The sequence below is a fragment of the Neodiprion lecontei genome, chromosome 2, assembly GCF_021901455.1.
Source record: "Neodiprion lecontei isolate iyNeoLeco1 chromosome 2, iyNeoLeco1.1, whole genome shotgun sequence".
NCBI classification, from domain to species: Eukaryota; Metazoa; Arthropoda; class Insecta; order Hymenoptera; family Diprionidae; genus Neodiprion; species Neodiprion lecontei.
In genome coordinates, this window is record NC_060261.1 from 24,103,461 (window position 1) to 24,117,135 (window position 13,675).

Genomic DNA, 13,675 nt, shown 5'->3' on the forward strand with positions numbered 1-13,675 from the left:
GATTTTTCCTCTGACGTTTTGTTACGTTGACGTTATTAACTTCAGCCTCGTGGCATTAACAACACGTTTGACAGCGCACCTAAGACACCTGTTCAAATGATGGCTTGACTGATTGTACCATGTCCATGTACACCACTACTATAATCGAATACCACACAGCCATCCCTTTCTACAACATATTTTTTTCTTGCTCCAAGATCTCGTATATATTGGAGGAATAGTCTTGAGCGCTACAGCTTAATCGTCTAACATACAAACATGTCCATTCCTAGTATTTACGCTCTCTGTCTGATTATGAATCTGTGATGCTCCCACTTATATTGCGCGCTCACATTCCTTGCCTACTCTATAAGAAATATTTCTATGCATCGGCACTCAGTTGAGATTTGACGGACTCTTTTCTTGACTAGCTAACGTAACGCTAGATCTTTATTTTTCGTTTCACTTACCAAAATTTCATCAATTTCAGTTTGTTAAGTTTAGTGCAAATTGTATGTTTCGAGACGGCCAAGATTACGGGTTGGTTGGATTGTGACCTGATTCACGTTATTTCGGTAAGTGCAAGCACTTCAAATTTTACTGATAAACTTCAAAAACTTTCGTGGTGTGATTTTTGTCAGCTATTGGCTGAAGCGATATTTTAATTTTTCGAATATTGATCGCAATTTTCCCACCGGTCTCCTTGCCATGTGTAACCGTATATTTGGTTTAAAATCAGTCCAGTGTACACGGAGAGAAGAAAAAGAGTAGATAAGAAATACTATATTTTTAACTATAAATCTAGCAGATGTTACACTCCAAACACTGGTTTTTACTGAATCTAAAGTAAATCTAATGTACGTATGTATGTATAAGTAAGTGTGTGTCTGTAGCTAGCCAAACTCCATGTATAATATTAAAGTTAATTCTGCATTTTACGAAGTAGATTTTACCAAAAAACCTGGCGTGTCTCTCTATTCTTACATTTTTCGGTAGAATCTGCTCTTTTCTTCTCTCTGACAATGAAATCGAATACTTCAATCTTCACTCCAATTGTCACACACTGGTTTTGTCCCCAAAAATGTATTTTACACATGTGTACAAAACACGCATGTACAGATACTTTGCATATCAATCCATAAGTGCTAACCGAAGTTCGGAAAAGAATGGTGAAGCAGAACGTAGTCGTATCTTCCTTATTGAATTCCGCCAAATTTATTCTCAAATAACGAAATTGGGATTTTTTTATTCGAACATGAACTGTTTGAAAGTGGTGGGCCAGGTCCGACTGAAACGTCGTAATGAATATGTACACACCATTGACCTTTACATAAACGAAACCTCGTCGCCTGAAAATATAGCTAAGAGTTTTTGATTGAAATTGATTGCAATTTCTGTAATCGATTTTACACATATCAAGTCAAATCTGAATGAATGTGCTGTAATCTCGGCAAAAGACATAAAGTTAGTAGCGACGTCGACCACAATTTTATACTTCGTTTACGTGCATTTCTCTTCGAGATATGCCAGATACGTAGCAACGTTTTCCGCTAGCAAACTTTCTAATGCCGTGTGTTCTAAGCATTATGCGATGTAAAACCAGGTTTGAATGAGAGTTGTTTTCAATTTTCTATAATAAATTTGTGTTCCATGGCAACAAAAAGATCTATCTCGATGGCAATAAAAAAAAATTCTCTATATCGACCCACTCTTCATTCTGGAGTGTATAGGAGGAGGGATATTTTAGGGTTATAAAAAGTGAGCTGATTTTAGGTGCAAATATGGGTGGCGCTGTTAAACGTAAGTCGCCCATCTGAAGTTAGTGTAAAATATGTATGTCGGAGAGATAACCAAACGTGGCACAGGGGCGCCCATGATTTCTCTCGCAGGAAGCCTTGTTCAACGTAATTTAATACACTCCTAATCAATAAAAATGATATCACTAATTAACATATGAAGTGAGGTAATTCGTCGAAGTAGGTCAGGTAGAACCGTTAATTCGTTATAACAACGTTTCGGTCGGGCTGCCTGGTGACCATCTTCAGGCTATAAACAATAATTTTTTATGTCATATGTTGTCTCTTATTTTTTTTAAATGTTTTATATAAACCTATTTGAATTTATTAATATTGATTTGTACATCTCAACGTTATAGATTTGGATTACATGTGTCATTTAATTATATTTAGCTTAGCTAGGTGTATGTTTACATTTAACAAAATCTATAAATAATTGAAACAAATTAATATTTATGAAGAGAAAGTTAAATTAAGCAAGGATTATAAGAATTTTTGTATCGGATGTTTTTTGGTTACTTACTTAACTTTTGACAACTTACAGATTTAGATGTTCATACTAACACCATTACAAACATCTAAGTCTGTAGGTTATCCAAAAGAGAAATAATAAGAAAGGTGTTATTCGGTGCGGCGCAATATTCCAAAGTCAAAGAACGACATGTTATATTGCGCAGCAGTATAGGATCGCGCACGCGGTACGCTTATGATATTAATTCCTCAAAGATATTCGATAATAAAGCAACTTATTGTCAAATCAGAGAAGATATAGAAAAGATAATAAGACTCAAAGATAAACTGTAAGAATTTTTAAGCTAACTAATGATCATTCACTAACTTACCTGAATTGAAGTTCGATCTAAATTATATGCTGGTCTCGTCCGAGAGGATTACAAAACGTAGTATTGCTAGTTCCACTGCGATGCCACCACATGTTCAGAGTAAAAAGAGAGAATACCCTCTCTTTCTATCTGCTTACGTCTATGCTTCATAATTTTTAAAGTTTAAAATAATAAAATAATAAAATAAGGAAATGAAAGTTTGTTACTTAATATTTCCTTGGGGTGGGGAGCAGTTTTTAGGTAGAGCTTTGGGGTGGGTTGTAATCCTCTCGAACGAGACCAGCATATAATTTAGATCGTACTTCACTTCAGGTAAGCTCGTTTGATCTATCAATTATATCTGGTCTCGTTCTCAGAATTAGGAAACGTAGATGTTGAGAGTTCTCTTTTATTTTATAATCTTTTGAAATACAATCTGAAAATACCCCTTTTTTTATATATATATCTCTCTCTATATATCTATATATATATAAGGTATTCCATGCCAACTGAGAGGACTTTTTTCCTGACCCCCGCCAATTTGCTTCATTATTTTTTATATGATTCTACAACCTAAAAAAGCACTCACCATTTTTTTCAGATTTTTCGTTCCAACCATTCTTTTTTAAAAAATGTTACAAGCCCTTTTATGGTCCTAAAAAAAACGCCATGTGTTATTTTTTACAAAAATTCACATAATTTCTGGGTCCCTAAACAAACATTTTGAGCCGTAGTTCAGTGTGGAGAATTGATTTTTTGTATTTTTCAAATATTTTTTTAGAGGAATAATTTTTCTTATTTTGTATGTATACAAATTATAAATTTGCTTAATTTTTTTTTATATGATTCTGCAACCTAAAAAAAGCACTCACCATTTTTTTCAGATTTTTCGTCCCAATCATTCTTTTTTAAAAAAATAATGAAGCAAATTGGCGGGGTTCAGGGAAAATGACCTCTCAGTTGACATGGAATACCTCATATATATGTGTGTGTATATATATCGTACATATACTTCGACCATACATATAGTCGATTTGTGGCTTAAGTAACAATAGCTTTATAACTTTGATTATTACTAATATACTAATAGTAATAGTTTGGCATTAATGAAGGAACATTTTTATAAGAACACAGCCTCCGCAAACGTTCTTCCGGTTTCTTTTAAGGGTCGGTTATAAAATGTTGCAAATACTTGCGAGAATTTCGACCAACCAGCTGTCTCTTTAATTACATTAATATCTACGCCCTTTCGTAAGGCGGGCGAGGTCGACGCGGGCCTAGTACAATAGGCTGTAAATTCCTCGTTTACCCCGCTCTGCGTTAGAACAGTTTTTATCCACCGGCTAATTGTTTGCATAGAGGCCTTTTTGTACGGTTTCTTATGTGATTAATAACTCGTCACAGTCTTTTCTCAAGTCTTTGGTTACTTCCAAATATCTCCCTACTGTACTGGCTATACGGAAATGAGGTTTTTCTGAGAAGAAGGGAAGTTTCAGAACAGGTTGTTTAACTCCTGCTCTGGAAGTTTTCATAAGGTCCATAATCTCTACCTCCAGGCCATCAGATAGTCTTTTAATATTGCTGATTTTGATGAGCGATAGCATTTGGAGTCTGTGAGCCGTGCCGAGAGCCAATAGGGTAACTAGCTTACCAGTCAATTCTGATAGTTTTAGAGTTTCTAGTGGGTACAATTTAGATAGGTAATCTAAAACTATAGTCGGGTCCCACGTTCTGTTGTATCTAGGTTTCGACGGACGGCATTTGTATACTTCTCTGAAGAATCTCTTCAGGATTATATTTCATGGAAAATTTTCTTTCGCTATCAGAGATATTGCAGCTGTCATGGAGTTCAAGGAACCGTAAGATGCTCCTGTCTGGAATTTGTTCGAAAGAAATTCCAACCAATCTGTTTCCTTAAAATAATAAGGATCGATCTTCCTTGTTTTACAATATTGCCACCAGCTCTTAATTGGGCCTGAGTATTGCCTTACAGTTGCTTTGGATAAGGAAGCCATCAGTGTTTCTGCTGCAGGAATCGAGATTTTCCTCTTTGTAAATGCTGTCCTGATAACTTGCCGACAATCAATGATAGTTTGTTGACCAGAGGATATTGGATTGATCTGCAAGGCGATAATAATAAGTACCTGGACGGTTGTAATATCAATGATTCTTCCAAAAGGGGGGAGTAGAACCTGGGGAACCAAGGCTGTGAGGTCCAAAACGGGGAGACCACAATACCACAGGCTTTATTTTATTATTTTTTACAGAACTCTTGGTATAAGAGAGAACGGAGGGAATGCGTAGAAACGATATGTAGACCAGTTTAATGTAAACGCGTCAACGAAAGATCCTTCGGGATCTTTGAACCATGAGCAAAAAACCTTGTATTTATTATTAACCCTAGAAGCGAAAAGGTCTATCGCTGACTATCCAAAACGTTCATTAATTTGTTCAAAGGCTGTCTCTCCGAGTGCCCATTCAGTGTCTATATTATTGAGCCTTGATTCCCTGTCTGCCTCGACGTTCTCCTTCGAAGGGATGTATGATGCGAATATTCGAAGACTCCGCAGTTCGCACCATTGCCAGATCTTTTTTGCCAGATTATTCAGACGTGGATATTGAATTCCACCTATACGATTCACGTAGGAGATTGCCGTCGTATTGTCTACCCGCAGGAAAACCTCGCAGCTATTTAGGTCAGGAGCAAATGTTTTTAAGGCTAAAAAGATAGCGAGCAACTCCAGATAATTGATATGACACGCTTTCTCCTCAGCTGACCACAGTCCATGGGACCCTTCTCCGTTATAGAAAGCGCCCCATCCCGACTGCGATGCATCTGAGTAGATCATTCTCACGAACATATGTGCATTAAAGGGGTTAGAAGACGACACAATATTTTATTTCCACCACGTGGAATCCTCTTGTAGAATCTGAGGCAAGTTCATATGAGCCTCATAATTGTTGTCATTAACTAATAATGCTAGAAATTTGTGTCTTTCAAAAAGCTTAGTGTACAGCCAACAATATTTGATAGCTGGGCAGGCCGCTATCAGATTACCTATAAATTGGGCGAAATTCCTTATCTTGCAAGATTTTGTGTTGCTGAGTTCCTCAATCATGTTCCGAATCTCATGTCTTTTGGACTCTGGTAACTCCGGGGTGAAATTTCTGGAGTCCAGGATGAACCCCAAAAACTGACATCTGTTGCTGGGAGACAGCTTACTTTTCTTTTCGTTAACAATAAATCCAAGTGCTTGCAAATAGCTTATTATATAAACCACATTTGATTTGCATGATTCAAAATTTCGACCTATACATAAGATGTCATCCAGATAGATAACCGATACATAACCTTTTGTACGTATTAAATTTACTACTGGCTTCAGAACTTTAGTAAATACGAAAGGTGCTGTGGACAAGTCAAATGCTAGGCAAACAAATTCATATAAGTGATTTCCAAACTGGAATCTAAGGTATTTACGGCATTTTCTATGGATAGGGATTGAAAAATAGGCATCCTTAAGGTCTATATGAGCCATGTAGTCTCCCTCTGTGACCAATTTTGATGCCATTTTAACATCTTCTAACTTGAAGTGTTCTGCAGCCATAAACTCATTCAACCTCTTCAGGTTTAAAAAGAATCTCTTACCGCCATCTGGCTTGTCGACTAGAAAATATGATGAAACAAATAGTCCTTCCTCATAACTACACGGGACTATATCGCCTATATCTTTCACTTTTTGATAACAGTTTGATATTCCTGCAGCTCCTTGAGAGAGCCAAATTTCGCATTCGGAGGTTTTCAACCCTGGTGTACAGGTTTGGTAAAGTTAATTTTGTATTACTCGATACAGTTTGAAACAAATGTACTATTGGTAATCAATTTCCATTTGTCGAGAAAGAATTTCAACCTTCCCGCCCTCTTAATTATCTCTAAGTTTTCAGTTGGTGTTCCTTCCTGTGAAAAGATGTTTTGTCCTGGGCTTGTGAGGTCGAGGGTTTCTAGCCCAGTTTTAGTTTCGTCGATATTTTGTTCCTGGAGAATTTGATGGTCGAAGATTTCCTGTTCCCCACACCCCTCTGTCCCAGGTACCGTGAGGGTGGGGGTCTCCAATTTAACTGATTGGATGGTTTCAGCGAAACTTTTTTGAAAGTCGTCTTCTGTTTGAAGTCAGCAGCTATTTTTTCCATAGACTTTGTCGACTTGATTTTATCAGATAGATTTTCTCCGAACAGAAATTTATGTGATTTACTTTTTTCTAAAATTTCTCTGATGTTTTTCTCCATTCCAGGAAGAATAAAAGATTTTCTTGACAAAGCCTCCTGGTGATGTGATTCAGCCCATAATATACCTGAGTCACACAGGTATTCCAATAGCTGATTCTTGTCTAATCCTTCTTCGCCGTTCTCATCCAGAATCAGAGAGATAGCCAAGCCCAGGACTATCTCAAGCATCGCTGAGCCCGTAAGGCTCTGTATTTTAGAAGCAAACTTGTCCCGCTTTAAGGATGCGTCGTTCATAGTAACCGCAACCTTGGGATTCAAAGTTTGCGCCTCTAAGAGGCAATTGCCAGCTCGAGGATATGTTTGTAGCAGATCTTCATTGACCTGTTTTTTCAGTACTTCTGAAATCCAGTTGGACCATCTCGCTGCTGATTGCAGGTGTAAAACCCCCACGTTTGAGTCGTCGACTCGTGGTCCTCTCCAAGCATTCTCAATGTATCCTCATCAATGCCTGGCCCAGGGTGTGACAAAGCAGGCGCACTGAGCTGCTCGTCTGCAGGCGACGAGGGGTTCGTAACCTTCTGATCGTCGACTACTTGGTTAGGCCCTCCCCTGCTTGGTGATGGCGCCAACTTCTGACCCGTTTCAGCTGGCTGTTTGCAGGGGGCAGTCGATAAGTCCCCCGGCCCCTACATCGACTGTGATGGTTCACTGATTGGGATTATTTGGTTGGGCCCACCCCTGCTTGTCGATAATGCCACCTGCAAACCCTTGCAGTGGACTGTTGAAGGGTCCCCCGGCCCTTTTATCGACTGTTGCTGTTCGCTGGTCAGACTACTCGTCGTGTGTAGGACATGTAGCCCGGTCAATCTAGACATTTGAAATAGCCAAAATTGGGGGAAAGCTGAATTTTTGTGGAGAGCTTGGGTTCACCATGAGAAAGAAAGTTTCAAAAGTCCCCATTAATCCCATGTGCGCTACAAAAGTTATTCGGGGTCAAAGGTCAAAATTTGAGGTTTTTTGAATTTTTGTCGAAAACGGTGAGTTTTATTGAACAAGTACCTCAGACTAAAGTTGTGGATCCTAAAATTATCGACAAAAATGGTGCTTATAATTTTTTTTCCGAGAGTCACCATTTCTGAGATGTCGCGATTGTAAGAGTCACGTTATACATGATATGCACACATTTCCACGCCACCTGTGAGGTAGTGTACTCGACGCGTTTTTTTTTTTACGTGGTTTCCCCAGTAAGCCTATTCCACGAACTATTATAATGTAATTTTCAGGGACAATACTTTTTTAAATGCATAATGAATATTGATATTGATATTGGATATTGACTTTAATTGTAATTTTGATTTTTATCATATTTTAATCTGATTCATACTCTTCAACGTCTACTTCAACAGTCATGTCTTGTTCGATTTCTTCTTCTTCTTCCCCTTCCTCTTGCTGGATGTTCATCAATTCTTCAAATGCAGATGAACCAGTTATCTCTTCATCAAAATCATATGAATCTTCCTCTGTCGTATTTAATTGGACATTTGAACAAGACTGACCTTGGCAATTGGTACATGCTGGAGAACACAGTAATCCTACTTTTTTGCAGCCACATTTGCCACTGCAACCTTTTTTGCAATTGCAAAAAATAGAATTAAGGCGTTTTTCTGGAGCGGGTGGCAGTAAATTTTGAATCGGTTCCAAAGTATTATCTATGAATTTTCAACCCCAGTCTTCTGGGTTAAGTTGATTGCCCAGCCATGTCTGAACTTGATAGAATATTTGATACAAGCGTTGAATAGCAGATGCCGATGTTGGGGGGAGACATCATAATTGTACTTGCTTCTTGTGTCGAGTATTTTTGACAAAGGTTAAATATCGGTATTTATCTCGACAATCAATTTTTTTTGGAGCTCCATAAACAGCAAGGAGAAAGCGAATTCCTGCTGTAATTATTGTTTGTGGAGAAGAATCAGTTTCTTTAAATACTTTTGCGCAGTCAATCATATCTTTTTTTTCGAATAATTTTACTACTGAAGTTTTGCCCTTTCTATACATTGCTGATGTAGTATTTATGTTGTAGTTAAAGTAATTTTACATAAAAAATAATATAAATATGACATATGATAATTTTTTATAGTTTTATTGGAAAATATTTGAAATTTTTGATTAGTGTTATTTTTGATCGCTGATATCGTTGAAACGGTTGATCTGAGGAACTTTGACCATCAGACATTTTTTGTAGAGCGTGAAATTTCCTACAAATCTCTTTTTTAAGATTGTTGTTACAATGAACCGTTCCAAAGTAATAAAATTTCAAAAATAAAAAAAAAATTTTCCCGATTTATTTAAACGGAAAATAAAGAAATGGATAGAGGCAAACCTTACTATTGATATTAAGAGCTCATATTGGCGCCAAAATTTTTGTTTTCAAGTATACTATCAATTTTGGGACACCATAAGAAAAAAAAATCGTCTTTTTTTGAAACACCCTAATATATACACTATGTATATATACTATGTATATATACTATATATACTATATATATACTATGTATATCCGTGACATATGCGTGCATATTATATAGAATGTAACACGTTCGACTTTCAGAATCGCGATATCTCAGAAATGATAATTCTGAGGAAAAAAAGTATAAGTGGATAATTTTATGATCTACAACTTTGGTCTGAGCTATTTTTTTGATAAAATTAACCGTTGTTACGTCCGTGAATGGAGTTTACTCCTGAGCGGTAGGAGTAAACCGGTTGGCTTCACTTTTACGAACTAGGTCTACCGGAAATCAGTATGAGGATCGAATAACGTAGGGTTTGTTTGAGATATTACTTATATATTTATTTGGAAGAAGCTGAGATGGCGGTAAAAACGAAGTGTGCTGTATGAAGCAATGTAAGAAGTCTAGATGTGAAGTTGTTGAGAGTTAGAATAGGAGTGTCGCTAGAGAATTGAAACGTACGGGTGCAGAAAAGGTGTGAAGACGCTGAAGGAAGGGAATAGAATTAGATGAGTAAGCGCGATAGTGAATAGCGTGATACTAGGTAGAGATAAGAGGACAGGACAGAGACCATGAGATTCATATAAGAACGGTGGGAAAGTTAGCAAGTAGGAAAAATAGAGAAAAGTGGTATGCTGGACGTAACGCCATTAACGAGAAAAAAAAAAATCGAAAAAACCGAAAATTTTGACCTTTGACCTTGAATAACTTTTTTAGCACCCATGGGATCGATGGGGATTTTTTTCTTTTTCTTTATAATGGTACACCCAAGGTCTCTACCAAAATTCAGTTCTGTCGGAATTTTTGTGTTTCGATCACTATTTTTATGGCTAAATTAACCGGACTACGAAGCCATGGTTGTGAATGCAAAACGAAAAGACCTATGCGTACAGCCCCGGAGTTGAAAGTATTTTCATATTCTGAAATAGCTACCATTTCATTTCTAGTGCTATACTCCACAGCTTTCTTCGCCGCTCCCTTTAAATCAAAAGGATTGAAAAAATCGTCAAGGAGAGAACTTACACTCTTTTAATTTCGAACTTTGATATGAATATGCTTTAGAACAAGCAGAGATCCTAAGTTTTCTAACAGAAAACCATATCTTAGAATTTGACTATTTTTCCGTTAGGACGCCCAATTCAACGATAGCAATTTCTGTAAGCAAAACTTGTTGACGATAAAGATCCAAAAGGATCTCATCTGCGGTATTCAAACTATCAGAATACAATTCAGATTCTTTCGAAAACAAAATTAAAGTCAATGCACATGCCTCTCAATTGAATTGTCTGCTGATCGAAAGAACTTTGTCAAATACAAAACCCAAAACTATATTAACAGCACGCTATGTTTCGGTTGAATTATGTTCTCGAAGGTATGCTAATAGAGCACATGGTTGGTCTGCAAGTTTCAGGCAGTAGGGAACGACTTATGACTTTTTTGTGGAGACTTTAAGTTGAAGTTCTGCGTGATGACAATGCCCTTCGAATATAAATTTTTACCCAACTGGATAGATGTCAGTAACCCCACTCCTGTTCCAGACTAGTTGAACTCGAATCTGAGTTGAAGATATAATTCAGGCTGTACACGTACTTGCATCTTCCACCTGTCTGTGATACGCATGATACAAAAATCACGCGTCGATCAGGGTTAAGCTGCAAAAAATCGAGGTATATCAGATAACGTTTGTAATAAAAATATTCATGTAATAATACTTTTCTCTAGAATCAACTGCATAATTGTAACAATCGAACTTCTATACTTTAAAATCACATTTGTGTACTCCGGCTTCAACTTCTGAATTTCTGAAAACATTCTATTAAATTAAAATATTTCACCAACTTACCTGCAATCTCACCTTGAATGGAGCTGAAGAGACAGACGTTTGGCAAATGACACTACTGCGTATCAATTCACTCACCTCTGCATTACGTAGCTTTTCTACTCGAATGACGTAAGATGCAGCTAACGCTTTTTCTTTATGTTCAGTTTCCATATCGAATTTTATTGAATGACTAATGGCCTGATAGCCTGTTCTTATAAGTACAGTAGGCGCTAGATAAATGGCCATTAAGTATAAAGCCATGGGAGCGAATGTCCCTCTACAGGCACGGTCACACATAACACCCAACGCGGCATCCCCCACCTCAGCGCGCCCGTCTCCCACTGCGCAGTACTGTCATCCCCCCCCCCCCCCCCCCCGCCCCGCGCCGCGCACGGCTTTCGCTTCCGACGCTAGCAATGGGAGCATTCGGCAGCGAGCCATTTCGGAGAATTCTTCTCTCCTCAGGCCCCGCAGTAAGGCCATATATCCAGCGTCTACTGTACATCCATTTTTTCGAGTGCTGAAAGAATCCACGTGCGAGATAGATTCGAATTGAAATTGCCGCGGTCAGCTGTTTCCCGCCCGTCAGAACTATACAACTGACAGAGGGGGACGGGGTGTGCTTATTTCATCTGTAGACGTTAAAAGTACGTTATGATCATTTTCAGAGTTCTGGAATATGGTTTCTCTCCATTTCTTACCGCTTCGCAAAGATTGCCTATAACCTATATCCCTTTTCAATTCGTATATATCATCTAACAACTCGCATATACTCGTACAATGCATTGTACATTCATGCAACGGAGAACGCCGGTACCGGTCACGAGTGGCGCCACTTTTCGTCGTGCACAAAGCGAATACTCCTCCAGTCGCTTATGGCTGTTGTTCAGATGATTATACACATCTCCGCAAATCACTTTAGTTATCCGCGGTGACGTGGCGCACGCGTAGGTCGCGCATAACGCAAACGGATGTCAAGTACATTTCATAGTGAAGAGGTTTGGAACATCATTAGATTCATGCCAAACATGTTACTTGCTCCGTCTCAGGCATATCCAATAAAATTTTCTCTCTTTGGGATATCATTTTTTGCGAAAACAACGCCAGTTAAATAATAAATACTTATAGCGATAGCATCAGAAACAGGAACCAATCCGAAAAATTGATCAAATATCAAGTTTCCATCAAAATATCTGGTGATTATAAAGAGATGTTTGAAAGAACTCACGTCTGTCAATTTATTTTCTCGTAAAGACTGAACAATCATCTCCAAACTGATCACGCCAGTTACGTTCATGATGATCTGCGTGCATTTTCTTCTGCTACACGTAATGTTTTTTGACCACCTCGGAATCTGTGCGATTAATTGTAGCAGCGGAACCATACAATCGATTACGTTCAATGCTATATTGCGTTCGGGTATAAACGCCGATAGCCGAATTTCCGTCTTTTTTTCTCGTTGAGACAGCAGGGTAGTTTTTTAAAGCAGGCTGACATACAAAGTTGCTTTACGGTAACGGCTTTAGCTTTTGCACAATGCTTTTCGCTGGCATCGTGTTTTCTTAAATTCGATTTGCCTCCAGCGGTTGTACATTCTTTGTTGCCAATTTTGAAACGCAATAGCAGTCGCCTTTTGCGCTTTTGCATAACAAACGTTTAGGCAGGATCCAGGTCCTAATTCAAATTATATATTTGTATATATGAGTCAACGGACTGTTGTCGTTTTTTCCAGCTCGTTTATGCATTTGTTCATTGGACGATATACAGCTGCATTCGTCTGAACTCAGCCCAGCGAATAAATAATATTTAAAGGTGTTTTATCAATTAAGATTTCATGGTCAAGGTGAAAGAAAAGGATGAAAAAATATATTTTATCTTTATCCTATCCGCACGGCATGAGTGTACATCAAATCGGATGGTATAAAAATGAAATAAGTCCGCAGTTATGAATCTTACTGTCAAAAGATTTTGGCAATTGGTATTATTCCACCTATAAAAGAACGAAAATTATCCACGTTTATACACGATGTGAAAAACCTGATTACACGTCCCTAAGCACTGGCCGCAGGATAAAACAGGAGTCAAAATCTCTTTACAACTTCTTCTTCTTGTTTCGCGAACTTTTACGAAGACTGAAATGTTTTGCCTACATATATTAAAAAAATGAAAGAGCTCGAGTTGTACAACAATTTACGCTTGGAGTCTCACAACGTGGACCTCTCGCTCACCCGCTGTTCGGCTGTCAACCCACGCACCATTCTGCCTTGGGTACATCAGATTCCTTGCGTGGCGAATCCCCGTGTCTGTGTAAGAAATAGTTGAAACTCTGTCGAACGGTGCCCTCGCATCTTACCATATGCCCGTTATAAATGGGTATATATCAAGTTTCCACTAGTCTAGGAAATCTGAAGGTTTGTAACGAGATTGAAATTGAATTAAAGTAAATTTAAATGTGGTTCAATTCCATTCTCATTCCAAGCCCCCTATTTCAGTTCCGGTGGAGAGTCGGTAAATGTTAAA

General features: G+C 38.1%; 1 protein-coding gene across 1 annotated transcript in view; it reads left to right on the top strand.

Annotated features, from left to right (window-relative positions):
- The first annotated feature begins 263 nt into the window (after window positions 1-263).
- LOC107227011 (ornithine decarboxylase) overlaps window positions 264-13,675 on the top strand; it is a 91,624-nt gene continuing 78,212 nt past the window's right edge. Inside the window, exon 1 of the mRNA XM_046732374.1 lies at window positions 264-554. The gene's annotated coding sequence lies outside the window, so the exon portion shown is untranslated. The remainder of the gene's footprint in view (window positions 555-13,675) is intronic.